The sequence below is a fragment of the Pseudophryne corroboree genome, chromosome 4 (assembly GCF_028390025.1).
Source record: "Pseudophryne corroboree isolate aPseCor3 chromosome 4, aPseCor3.hap2, whole genome shotgun sequence".
NCBI lineage: Eukaryota > Metazoa > Chordata > Amphibia > Anura > Myobatrachidae > Pseudophryne > Pseudophryne corroboree.
This window is the reverse complement of record NC_086447.1, coordinates 26,535,676-26,548,308: the sequence shown is the minus strand read 5'-3', so window position 1 is coordinate 26,548,308 and position 12,633 is coordinate 26,535,676. Positions and strand designations below refer to the sequence as shown.

Sequence of the window (12,633 nt, the reverse complement as noted above, 5' to 3'; positions counted from 1 at the left end):
AAAATCATATTGCAGAATATCAAAAGTCAATTTCCCTTCTACCATGCATATTGGATGGTGTTGCATTCATGAAGTACCTGTAGTGTAGTATTATTCACATTTAGCCAATATGCATAAGGTTCCCCTTCAAAATTGGTCAGAAATACATGAAAAATAGATTTTTTTATTAAATACAATGATCAGAACTATTAATAAGTGAATGTGTCCTCTTGAAATGCAAAGTGGAAAAAATAGCATAGAAATGATTAGAAAATAGAAAAATAAGTTTAGAAAAACAAATTCTAAGAAAACGGTTTGTCAAATGGTACTTCCCGACTCCATAGTGATGAGATCTTCAAAAGTCAATTTCTGTATTGTAGTGGTTATCACATTCGCCTAAAACACAAAAGGTCCCCAGTTCGAAACTGGGCAGAAATATGCTGTTATCTTTAGAATTTTAAAACAAGGGATTTTTGGTTGAAATGCAAATAAAAATACAATCATATAAAAAGTTTATTTCAGAATGCCATAATGTATGTCAAAGATCATTTTTTATTGGATGGCGGGAGATGCTGTTTCCATGTAGTTTCTGTAGTGTAGTGGTTATCACGTTCGCCTCACACGCGAAAGGTCCCCAGTTCGAACCTGGGCAGAAACATGTTTTGTTACCTAAACACTTTGAATTCAATAATTTATATTTTGATAACTATCTACTGTTGCATTGCTCAATGAAAAAGCAAGCAAAAATCATATTGCAGAATATCAAAAGTCAATTTCCCTTCTACCATGCATATTGGATGGTGTTGCATTCATGAAGTACCTGTAGTGTAGAGTTATTCACATTTACCCAATATGCATAAGGTCCCCCTTCAAAATTGGTCAGAAATACATAAAAAAAAGATTTTTTTTAGTAAATACAATGATCAGAATTGATAATAAGTGAATGTGTCCTCTTGAAATGCAAAGTGGAAAAATAGCGTCAAAATTATTAGAAAATAGGAAAAAAAAGTTTAGAAAAAATTATATTTCTAAGAAAAGCATGTGTCATTTGTACTTCCAGAATAGATAGGGATGTGATACACAAGAGTCAGTTTCTGTAGTGTAGTGGTTATCACGTTCGCTTAATATGCAAAAGGTCCCCAGTTCGAAACTGGGCAGAAACAGTCTTTTAGCTTTAGAATTTTAAAACAATGAATTTTTGGGTGAAATGTTCAATAAAAATACAATCAGATAAAAAGTATATTTTAGCATGCCATACTGAATGTCAAAGATCATTTTTTATTGGATGATGGTCGCAAATTTTTCATGTAGTATCTGTAGTGTAGTGATTTCATGTTTGCCTCACACGTGAAAGGTCCCCAGTTCGAAATTGGCAGAAACATAGTTTGTTACCTAAACACTTTGAATTCAATAATTTATATTTTGATAACTATATACTGTTGCATTGCTCAATGAAAAAGCAAGCAAAAAATCATATTGCAGAATATCAAAAGTCAATTTCCCTTCTACCATGCATATTGGATGGTGTTGCATTCATGAAGTACCTGTAGTGTAGTATTATTCACATTTAGCCAATATGCATAAGGTTCCCCTTCAAAATTGGTCAGAAATACATTAAAAATAGATTTTTTTATTAAATACAATGATCAGAACTATTAATAAGTGAATGTGTCCTCTTGAAATGCAAAGTGGAAAAAATAGCATAGAAATTATTAGAAAATAGAAAAATAAGTTTAGAAAAAAAAATTCTAAGAAAACGGTTTGCCAATGGTACTTCCCGACTCCATAGTGATGAGATCTTCAAAAGTCAGTTTCTGTATTGTAGTGGTTATCACATTCGCCTAAAACACAAAAGGTCCCCAGTTCGAAACTGGGCAGAAATATGCTGTTATCTTTAGAATTTTAAAACAAGGGATTTTTGGTTGAAATGCCAAAAAAAATGCAATCATATAAAAAGTTTATTTCAGAATGCCATAATGTATGTCAAAGATAATTTTTTATTGGATGGCGGTAGATGCTGTTTCCATGTAGTTTCTGTAGAGTAGTGGTTATCACGTTCGCCTCACACGCGAAAGGTCCCCATTTCGAAACTGGGCAGAAATATATTTTGTTACCTAAACACTTTGAATTCAATAATTTATATTTTGATAACTATCTACTGTTGCATTGCTCAATGAAAAAGCAAGCAAAAATCATATTGCAGAATATCAAAAGTCAATTTCCCTTCTACCATGCATATTGGATGGTGTTGCATTCATGAAGTACCTGTAGTGTAGAGTTATTCACATTTACCCAATATGCATAAGGTCCCCCTTCAAAATTGGTCAGAAATACATTAAAAAATATTTTTTTAGTAAATACAATGATCAGAATTGATAATAAGTGAATGTGTCCTCTTGAAATGCAAAGTGGAAAAATAGCGTCAAAATTATTAGAAAATAGGAAAAAAGTTTAGAAAAAATTATATTTCTAAGAAAAGCATGTGTCATTTGTACTTCCAGAATAGATAGGGATGTGATACACGAGAGTCAGTTTCTGTAGTGTAGTGGTTATCACGTTCGCTTAACATGCAAAAGGTCCCCAGTTCGAAACTTTTAGCTTTAGAATTTTAAAACAATGAATTTTTGGGTGAAATGTTCAATAAAAATACAATCAGATAAAAAGTATATTTTAGCATGCCATACTGAATGTCAAAGATCATTTTTTATTGGATGATGGTCGCAAATTTTTCATGTAGTATCTGTAGTGTAGTGATTTCATGTTTGCCTCACACGTGAAAGGTCCCCAGTTCGAAATTGGCAGAAACATAGTTTGTTACCTAAACACTTTGAATTCAATAATTTATATTTTGATAACTATATACTGTTGCATTGCTCAATGAAAAAGCAAGCAAAAAATCATATTGCAGAATATCAAAAGTCAATTTCCCTTCTACCATGCATATTGGATGGTGTTGCATTCATGAAGTACCTGTAGTGTAGTATTATTCACATTTAGCCAATATGCATAAGGTTCCCCTTCAAAATTGGTCAGAAATACATTAAAAATAGATTTTTTTATTAAATACAATGATCAGAACTATTAATAAGTGAATGTGTCCTCTTGAAATGCAAAGTGGAAAAAATAGCATAGAAATTATTAGAAAATAGAAAAATAAGTTTAGAAAAAAAAATTCTAAGAAAACGGTTTGCCAATGGTACTTCCCGACTCCATAGTGATGAGATCTTCAAAAGTCAGTTTCTGTATTGTAGTGGTTATCACATTCGCCTAAAACACAAAAGGTCCCCAGTTCGAAACTGGGCAGAAATATGCTGTTATCTTTAGAATTTTAAAACAAGGGATTTTTGGTTGAAATGCCAAAAAAAATGCAATCATATAAAAAGTTTATTTCAGAATGCCATAATGTATGTCAAAGATAATTTTTTATTGGATGGCGGTAGATGCTGTTTCCATGTAGTTTCTGTAGAGTAGTGGTTATCACGTTCGCCTCACACGCGAAAGGTCCCCATTTCGAAACTGGGCAGAAATATATTTTGTTACCTAAACACTTTGAATTCAATAATTTATATTTTGATAACTATCTACTGTTGCATTGCTCAATGAAAAAGCAAGCAAAAATCATATTGCAGAATATCAAAAGTCAATTTCCCTTCTACCATGCATATTGGATGGTGTTGCATTCATGAAGTACCTGTAGTGTAGAGTTATTCACATTTACCCAATATGCATAAGGTCCCCCTTCAAAATTGGTCAGAAATACATTAAAAAATATTTTTTTAGTAAATACAATGATCAGAATTGATAATAAGTGAATGTGTCCTCTTGAAATGCAAAGTGGAAAAATAGCGTCAAAATTATTAGAAAATAGGAAAAAAGTTTAGAAAAAATTATATTTCTAAGAAAAGCATGTGTCATTTGTACTTCCAGAATAGATAGGGATGTGATACACGAGAGTCAGTTTCTGTAGTGTAGTGGTTATCACGTTCGCTTAACATGCAAAAGGTCCCCAGTTCGAAACTGGGCAGAAACAGTCTTTTAGCTTTAGAATTTTAAAACAATGAATTTTTGGGTGAAATGTTCAATAAAAATACAATCAGATAAAAAGTATATTTTAGCATGCCATACTGAATGTCAAAGATCATTTTTTATTGGATGATGGTCGCAAATTTTTCATGTAGTATCTGTAGTGTAGTGATTTCATGTTTGCCTCACACGTGAAAGGTCCCCAGTTCGAAATTGGCAGAAACATAGTTTGTTACCTAAACACTTTGAATTCAATAATTTATATTTTGATAACTATATACTGTTGCATTGCTCAATGAAAAAGCAAGCAAAAAATCATATTGCAGAATATCAAAAGTCAATTTCCCTTCTACCATGCATATTGGATGGTGTTGCATTCATGAAGTACCTGTAGTGTAGTATTATTCACATTTAGCCAATATGCATAAGGTTCCCCTTCAAAATTGGTCAGAAATACATTAAAAATAGATTTTTTTATTAAATACAATGATCAGAACTATTAATAAGTGAATGTGTCCTCTTGAAATGCAAAGTGGAAAAAATAGCATAGAAATTATTAGAAAATAGAAAAATAAGTTTAGAAAAAAAAATTCTAAGAAAACGGTTTGCCAATGGTACTTCCCGACTCCATAGTGATGAGATCTTCAAAAGTCAGTTTCTGTATTGTAGTGGTTATCACATTCGCCTAAAACACAAAAGGTCCCCAGTTCGAAACTGGGCAGAAATATGCTGTTATATTTAGAATTTTAAAACAAGGGATTTTTGGTTGAAATGCCAAAAAAAATGCAATCATATAAAAAGTTTATTTCAGAATGCCATAATGTATGTCAAAGATAATTTTTTATTGGATGGCGGTAGATGCTGTTTCCATGTAGTTTCTGTAGAGTAGTGGTTATCACGTTCGCCTCACACGCGAAAGGTCCCCATTTCGAAACTGGGCAGAAATATATTTTGTTACCTAAACACTTTGAATTCAATAATTTATATTTTGATAACTATCTACTGTTGCATTGCTCAATGAAAAAGCAAGCAAAAATCATATTGCAGAATATCAAAAGTCAATTTCCCTTCTACCATGCATATTGGATGGTGTTGCATTCATGAAGTACCTGTAGTGTAGAGTTATTCACATTTACCCAATATGCATAAGGTCCCCCTTCAAAATTGGTCAGAAATACATTAAAAAATATTTTTTTAGTAAATACAATGATCAGAATTGATAATAAGTGAATGTGTCCTCTTGAAATGCAAAGTGGAAAAATAGCGTCAAAATTATTAGAAAATAGGAAAAAAGTTTAGAAAAAATTATATTTCTAAGAAAAGCATGTGTCATTTGTACTTCCAGACTAGATAGTGATGGGATCCACGAGAGTCAGTTTCTGTAGTGTAGTGGTTATCACATTCGCCTAACACGCGAAAGGTCCCCAGTTCGAAGCTGGGCAGAAACAATCTTTTAGCTTTAGAATTTTAAAACAATGAATTTTTGGGTAAAATGCTCAATAAAAATACAATCAGATAAAAAGTTTATTTTAGCATGCCATACTGAATGTCAAAGATCATTTTTTATTGGATGATGGTCGCAAATTTTTCATGTAGTATCTGTAGTGTAGTGATTTCATGTTTGCCTCACACGTGAAAGGTCCCCAGTTCGAAATTGGCAGAAACATATTTTGTTACCTAAACACTTTGAAGTCAATAATTTATATTTTGATAACTATCTACTGTTGCATTGCTCAATGAAAAAGCAAGCAAAAATCATATTGCAGAATATCAAAAGTCAATTTCCCTTCTACCATGCATATTGGATGGTGTTGCATTCATGAAGTACCTGTAGTGTAGTATTATTCACATTTAGCCAATATGCATAAGGTTCCCCTTCAAAATTGGTCAGAAATACATGAAAAATAGATTTTTTTATTAAATACAATGATCAGAACTATTAATAAGTGAATTTGTCCTCTTGAAATGCAAAGTGGAAAAAATAGCATAGAAATGATTAGAAAATAGAAAAATAAGTTTAGAAAAACAAATTCTAAGAAAACGGTTTGTCAAATGGTACTTCCCGACTCCATAGTGATGAGATCTTCAAAAGTCAATTTCTGTATTGTAGTGGTTATCACATTCGCCTAAAACACAAAAGGTCCCCAGTTCGAAACTGGGCAGAAATATGCTGTTATCTTTAGAATTTTAAAACAAGGGATTTTTGGTTGAAATGCAAATAAAAATACAATCATATAAAAAGTTTATTTCAGAATGCCATAATGTATGTCAAAGATCATTTTTTATTGGATGGCGGGAGATGCTGTTTCCATGTAGTTTCTGTAGTGTAGTGGTTATCACGTTCGCCTCACACGCGAAAGGTCCCCAGTTCGAACCTGGGCAGAAACATGTTTTGTTACCTAAACACTTTGAATTCAATAATTTATATTTTGATAACTATCTACTGTTGCATTGCTCAATGAAAAAGCAAGCAAAAATCATATTGCAGAATATCAAAAGTCAATTTCCCTTCTACCATGCATATTGGATGGTGTTGCATTCATGAAGTACCTGTAGTGTAGAGTTATTCACATTTACCCAATATGCATAAGGTCCCCCTTCAAAATTGGTCAGAAATACATAAAAAAAAGATTTTTTTTTAGTAAATACAATGATCAGAATTGATAATAAGTGAATGTGTCCTCTTGAAATGCAAAGTGGAAAAATAGCGTCAAAATTATTAGAAAATAGGAAAAAAAAGTTTAGAAAAAATTATATTTCTAAGAAAAGCATGTGTCATTTGTACTTCCAGAATAGATAGGGATGTGATACACGAGAGTCAGTTTCTGTAGTGTAGTGGTTATCACGTTCGCTTAACATGCAAAAGGTCCCCAGTTCGAAACTGGGCAGAAACAGTCTTTTAGCTTTAGAATTTTAAAACAATGAATTTTTGGGTGAAATGTTCAATAAAAATACAATCAGATAAAAAGTATATTTTAGCATGCCATACTGAATGTCAAAGATCATTTTTTATTGGATGATGGTCGCAAATTTTTCATGTAGTATCTGTAGTGTAGTGATTTCATGTTTGCCTCACACGTGAAAGGTCCCCAGTTCGAAATTGGCAGAAACATAGTTTGTTACCTAAACACTTTGAATTCAATAATTTATATTTTGATAACTATATACTGTTGCATTGCTCAATGAAAAAGCAAGCAAAAAATCATATTGCAGAATATCAAAAGTCAATTTCCCTTCTACCATGCATATTGGATGGTGTTGCATTCATGAAGTACCTGTAGTGTAGTATTATTCACATTTAGCCAATATGCATAAGGTTCCCCTTCAAAATTGGTCAGAAATACATTAAAAATAGATTTTTTTATTAAATACAATGATCAGAACTATTAATAAGTGAATGTGTCCTCTTGAAATGCAAAGTGGAAAAAATAGCATAGAAATTATTAGAAAATAGAAAAATAAGTTTAGAAAAAAAAATTCTAAGAAAACGGTTTGCCAATGGTACTTCCCGACTCCATAGTGATGAGATCTTCAAAAGTCAGTTTCTGTATTGTAGTGGTTATCACATTCGCCTAAAACACAAAAGGTCCCCAGTTCGAAACTGGGCAGAAATATGCTGTTATCTTTAGAATTTTAAAACAAGGGATTTTTGGTTGAAATGCCAAAAAAAATGCAATCATATAAAAAGTTTATTTCAGAATGCCATAATGTATGTCAAAGATAATTTTTTATTGGATGGCGGTAGATGCTGTTTCCATGTAGTTTCTGTAGAGTAGTGGTTATCACGTTCGCCTCACACGCGAAAGGTCCCCATTTCGAAACTGGGCAGAAATATATTTTGTTACCTAAACACTTTGAATTCAATAATTTATATTTTGATAACTATCTACTGTTGCATTGCTCAATGAAAAAGCAAGCAAAAATCATATTGCAGAATATCAAAAGTCAATTTCCCTTCTACCATGCATATTGGATGGTGTTGCATTCATGAAGTACCTGTAGTGTAGAGTTATTCACATTTACCCAATATGCATAAGGTCCCCCTTCAAAATTGGTCAGAAATACATTAAAAAATATTTTTTTAGTAAATACAATGATCAGAATTGATAATAAGTGAATGTGTCCTCTTGAAATGCAAAGTGGAAAAATAGCGTCAAAATTATTAGAAAATAGGAAAAAAGTTTAGAAAAAATTATATTTCTAAGAAAAGCATGTGTCATTTGTACTTCCAGAATAGATAGGGATGTGATACACGAGAGTCAGTTTCTGTAGTGTAGTGGTTATCACGTTCGCTTAACATGCAAAAGGTCCCCAGTTCGAAAGTGGGCAGAAACAGTCTTTTAGCTTTAGAATTTTAAAACAATGAATTTTTGGGTGAAATGTTCAATAAAAATACAATCAGATAAAAAGTATATTTTAGCATGCCATACTGAATGTCAAAGATCATTTTTTATTGGATGATGGTCGCAAATTTTTCATGTAGTATCTGTAGTGTAGTGATTTCATGTTTGCCTCACACGTGAAAGGTCCCCAGTTCGAAATTGGCAGAAACATAGTTTGTTACCTAAACACTTTGAATTCAATAATTTATATTTTGATAACTATATACTGTTGCATTGCTCAATGAAAAAGCAAGCAAAAAATCATATTGCAGAATATCAAAAGTCAATTTCCCTTCTACCATGCATATTGGATGGTGTTGCATTCATGAAGTACCTGTAGTGTAGAGTTATTCACATTTACCCAATATGCATAAGGTCCCCCTTCAAAATTGGTCAGAAATACATTAAAAAAATATTTTTTTAGTAAATACAATGATCAGAACTATTAATAAGTAAATGTGTCCTCTTGAAATGCAAAGTGGAAAAATAGCATAGAAATTATTAGAATATAGAAAAATAAGTTTAGAAAAAAAAAATTATAAGAAAACGGTTTGCCAATGGTACTTCCCGACTCCATAGTGATGAGATCTTCAAAAGTCAGTTTCTGTATTGTAGTGGTTATCACATTCGCCTAAAACACAAAAGGTCCCCAGTTCGAAACTGGGCAGAAATGTGCTGTTATCTTTAGAATTTTAAAACAAGGGATTTTTGGTTGAAATGCCAAATAAAAATGCAATCATATAAAAAGTTTATTTCAGAATGCCATAATGTATGTCAAAGATCATTTTTTATTGGATTGCGGGAGATGCTGTTTCCATGTAGTTTCTGTAGTGTAGTGGTTATCACGTTCGCCTCACACGCGAAAGGTCCTCAGTTCAAAACTGGGCAGAAACATATTTTGTTACCTAAACACTTTGAATTCAATAATTTATATTTTGATAACTATCTACTGTTGCATTGCTCATTGAAAAAGCAAGCAAAAATCATATTGCAGAATATCAAAAGTCAATTTCCCTTCTACCATGCATATTGGATGGTGTTGCATTCATGAAGTACCTGTAGTGTAGAGTTATTCACATTTACCCAATATGCATAAGGTCCCCCTTCAAAATTGGTCAGAAATACATTAAAAAAATATTTTTTTAGTAAATACAATGATCAGAATTGATAATAAGTGAATGTGTCCTCTTGAAATGCAAAGTGGAAAAAAAGCGCCAAAATTATTAGAAAATAGGAAAAAAAGTTTAGAAAAAATTATATTTGTAAGAAAAGCATGTGTCATTTGTACTTCCAGACTAGATAGTGATGGGATCCACAAGAGTCAGTTTCTGTAGTGTAGTGGTTATCACGTTCGCCTAACACGCGAAAGGTCCCCAGTTCAAAACTGGGCAGAAACAATGTTTTAGCTTTAGAATTTTAAAACAATGAATTTTTGGGTAAAATGCTCAATAAAAATACAATCAGATAAAAAGTTTATTTTAGCATGCCATACTGAATGTCAAAGATCATTTTTTATTGGATGATGGTCGCAAATTTTTCATGTAGTATCTGTAGTGTAGTGATTTCATGTTTGCCTCACACGTGAAAGGTCCCCAGTTCGAAATTGGCAGAAACATATTTTGTTACCTAAACACTTTGAATTCAATAATTTATATTTTGATAACTATATACTGTTGCATTGCTCAATGAAAAAGCAAGCAAAAAATCATATTGCAGAATATCAAAAGTCAATTTCCCTTCTACCATGCATATTGGATGGTGTTGCATTCATGAAGTACCTGTAGTGTAGAGTTATTCACATTTACCCAATATGCATAAGGTCCCCCTTCAAAATTGGTCAGAAATACATTAAAAAAATATTTTTTTAGTAAATACAATGATCAGAACTATTAATAAGTAAATGTGTCCTCTTGAAATGCTAAGTGGAAAAATAGCATAGAAATTATTAGAATATAGAAAAATAAGTTTAGAAAAAAAAAATTCTAAGAAAACGGTTTGCCAATGGTACTTCCCGACTCCATAGTGATGAGATCTTCAAAAGTCAGTTTCTGTATTGTAGTGGTTATCACATTCGCCTAAAACACAAAAGGTCCCCAGTTCGAAACTGGGCAGAAATATGCTGTTTTCTTTAGAATTTTAAAACAAGGGATTTTTGGTTGAAATGCCAAATAAAAATGCAATTATATAAAAAGTTTATTTCAGAATGCCATAATGTATGTCAAAGATCATTTTTTATTGGATGGCGGGAGATGCTGTTTCCATGTAGTTTCTGTAGTGTAGTGGTTATCACGTTCGCCTCACACGCGAAAGATCCCAAGTTCAAAACTGGGCAGAAACTTATTTTGTTACCTAAACACTTTGAATTCAATAATTTATATTTTGATAACTATCTACTGTTGCATTGCTCAATGAAAAAGCAAGCAAAAATCATATTGCAGAATATCAAAAGTCAATTTCCCTTCTACCATGCATATTGGATGGTGTTGCATTCATGAAGTACCTGTAGTGTAGTATTATTCACATTTAGCCAATATGCATAAGGTTCCCCTTCAAAATTGGTCAGAAATACATGAAAAATAGATTTTTTTATTAAATACAATGATCAGAACTATTAATAAGTGAATGTGTCCTCTTGAAATGCAAAGTGGAAAAAATAGCATAGAAATGATTAGAAAATAGAAAAATAAGTTTAGAAAAACAAATTCTAAGAAAACGGTTTGCCAATGGTACTTCCCGACTCCATAGTGATGAGATCTTCAAAAGTCAGTTTCTGTATTGTAGTGGTTATCACATTCGCCTAAAACACAAAAGGTCCCCAGTTCGAAACTGGGCAGAAATATGCTGTTATCTTTAGAATTTTAAAACAAGGGATTTTTGGTTGAAATGCAAATAAAAATACAATCATATAAAAAGTTTATTTCAGAATGCCATAATGTATGTCAAAGATCATTTTTTATTGGATGGCGGGAGATGCTGTTTCCATGTAGTTTCTGTAGTGTAGTGGTTATCACGTTCGCCTCACACGCGAAAGGTCCCCAGTTCGAACCTGGGCAGAAACATGTTTTGTTACCTAAACACTTTGAATTCAATAATTTATATTTTGATAACTATCTACTGTTGCATTGCTCAATGAAAAAGCAAGCAAAAATCATATTGCAGAATATCAAAAGTCAATTTCCCTTCTACCATGCATATTGGATGGTGTTGCATTCATGAAGTACCTGTAGTGTAGAGTTATTCACATTTACCCAATATGCATAAGGTCCCCCTTCAAAATTGGTCAGAAATACATAAAAAAAAGATTTTTTTTAGTAAATACAATGATCAGAATTGATAATAAGTGAATGTGTCCTCTTGAAATGCAAAGTGGAAAAATAGCGTCAAAATTATTAGAAAATAGGAAAAAAAAGTTTAGAAAAAATTATATTTCTAAGAAAAGCATGTGTCATTTGTACTTCCAGAATAGATAGGGATGTGATACACGAGAGTCAGTTTCTGTAGTGTAGTGGTTATCACGTTCGCTTAACATGCAAAAGGTCCCCAGTTCGAAACTGAGCAGAAACAGTCTTTTTAGCTTTAGAATTTTAAAAGAATGAATTTTTGGGTGAAATGTTCAATAAAAATACAATCAGATAAAAAGTATATTTTAGCATGCCATACTGAATGTCAAAGATCATTTTTTATTGGATGATGGTCGCAAATTTTTCATGTAGTATCTGTAGTGTAGTGATTTCATGTTTGCCTCACACGTGAAAGGTCCCCAGTTCGAAATTGGCAGAAACATAGTTTGTTACCTAAACACTTTGAATTCAATAATTTATATTTTGATAACTATATACTGTTGCATTTCTCAATGAAAAAGCAAGCAAAAAATCATATTGCAGAATATCAAAAGTCAATTTCCCTTCTACCATGCATATTGGATGGTGTTGCATTCATGAAGTACCTGTAGTGTAGTATTATTCACATTTAGCCAATATGCATAAGGTTCCCCTTCAAAATTGGTCAGAAATACATTAAAAATAGATTTTTTTATTAAATACAATGATCAGAACTATTAATAAGTGAATGTGTCCTCTTGAAATGCAAAGTGGAAAAAATAGCATAGAAATTATTAGAAAATAGAAAAATAAGTTTAGAAAAAAAAATTCTAAGAAAACGGTTTGCCAATGGTACTTCCCGACTCCATAGTGATGAGATCTTCAAAAGTCAGTTTCTGTATTGTAGTGGTTATCACATTCGCCTAAAA

The 12,633-nt window shown here is 31.9% G+C and overlaps 12 non-coding genes across 12 annotated transcripts; all 12 read left to right on the top strand.

Annotated features, from left to right (window-relative positions):
* Positions 1–564: 564 nt before the first annotated feature.
* On the top strand, positions 565–637 carry TRNAV-CAC (transfer RNA valine (anticodon CAC)). The gene has a single exon. It is a non-coding gene; the product is annotated as a tRNA-Val (tRNA).
* A 432-nt stretch (positions 638–1,069) lies between these two features.
* On the top strand, positions 1,070–1,142 carry TRNAI-AAU (transfer RNA isoleucine (anticodon AAU)). The gene has a single exon. It is a non-coding gene; the product is annotated as a tRNA-Ile (tRNA).
* A 2,794-nt stretch (positions 1,143–3,936) lies between these two features.
* Positions 3,937–4,009, top strand: TRNAV-AAC (transfer RNA valine (anticodon AAC)). The gene has a single exon. It is a non-coding gene; the product is annotated as a tRNA-Val (tRNA).
* Positions 4,010–5,377: 1,368 nt separating this feature from the next.
* On the top strand, positions 5,378–5,450 carry TRNAV-AAC (transfer RNA valine (anticodon AAC)). The gene has a single exon. It is a non-coding gene; the product is annotated as a tRNA-Val (tRNA).
* An 867-nt stretch (positions 5,451–6,317) lies between these two features.
* Positions 6,318–6,390, top strand: TRNAV-CAC (transfer RNA valine (anticodon CAC)). Its single transcript has one exon. It is a non-coding gene; the product is annotated as a tRNA-Val (tRNA).
* A 433-nt stretch (positions 6,391–6,823) lies between these two features.
* Positions 6,824–6,896, top strand: TRNAV-AAC (transfer RNA valine (anticodon AAC)). Its single transcript has one exon. It is a non-coding gene; the product is annotated as a tRNA-Val (tRNA).
* A 1,368-nt stretch (positions 6,897–8,264) lies between these two features.
* TRNAV-AAC (transfer RNA valine (anticodon AAC)) lies at positions 8,265–8,337 on the top strand. Its single transcript has one exon. It is a non-coding gene; the product is annotated as a tRNA-Val (tRNA).
* Positions 8,338–9,205: 868 nt separating this feature from the next.
* On the top strand, positions 9,206–9,278 carry TRNAV-CAC (transfer RNA valine (anticodon CAC)). The gene has a single exon. It is a non-coding gene; the product is annotated as a tRNA-Val (tRNA).
* Positions 9,279–9,708: 430 nt separating this feature from the next.
* Positions 9,709–9,781, top strand: TRNAV-AAC (transfer RNA valine (anticodon AAC)). The gene has a single exon. It is a non-coding gene; the product is annotated as a tRNA-Val (tRNA).
* An 868-nt stretch (positions 9,782–10,649) lies between these two features.
* On the top strand, positions 10,650–10,722 carry TRNAV-CAC (transfer RNA valine (anticodon CAC)). The gene has a single exon. It is a non-coding gene; the product is annotated as a tRNA-Val (tRNA).
* A 648-nt stretch (positions 10,723–11,370) lies between these two features.
* TRNAV-CAC (transfer RNA valine (anticodon CAC)) lies at positions 11,371–11,443 on the top strand. The gene has a single exon. It is a non-coding gene; the product is annotated as a tRNA-Val (tRNA).
* A 432-nt stretch (positions 11,444–11,875) lies between these two features.
* TRNAV-AAC (transfer RNA valine (anticodon AAC)) lies at positions 11,876–11,948 on the top strand. The gene has a single exon. It is a non-coding gene; the product is annotated as a tRNA-Val (tRNA).
* Positions 11,949–12,633: the final 685 nt, after the last annotated feature.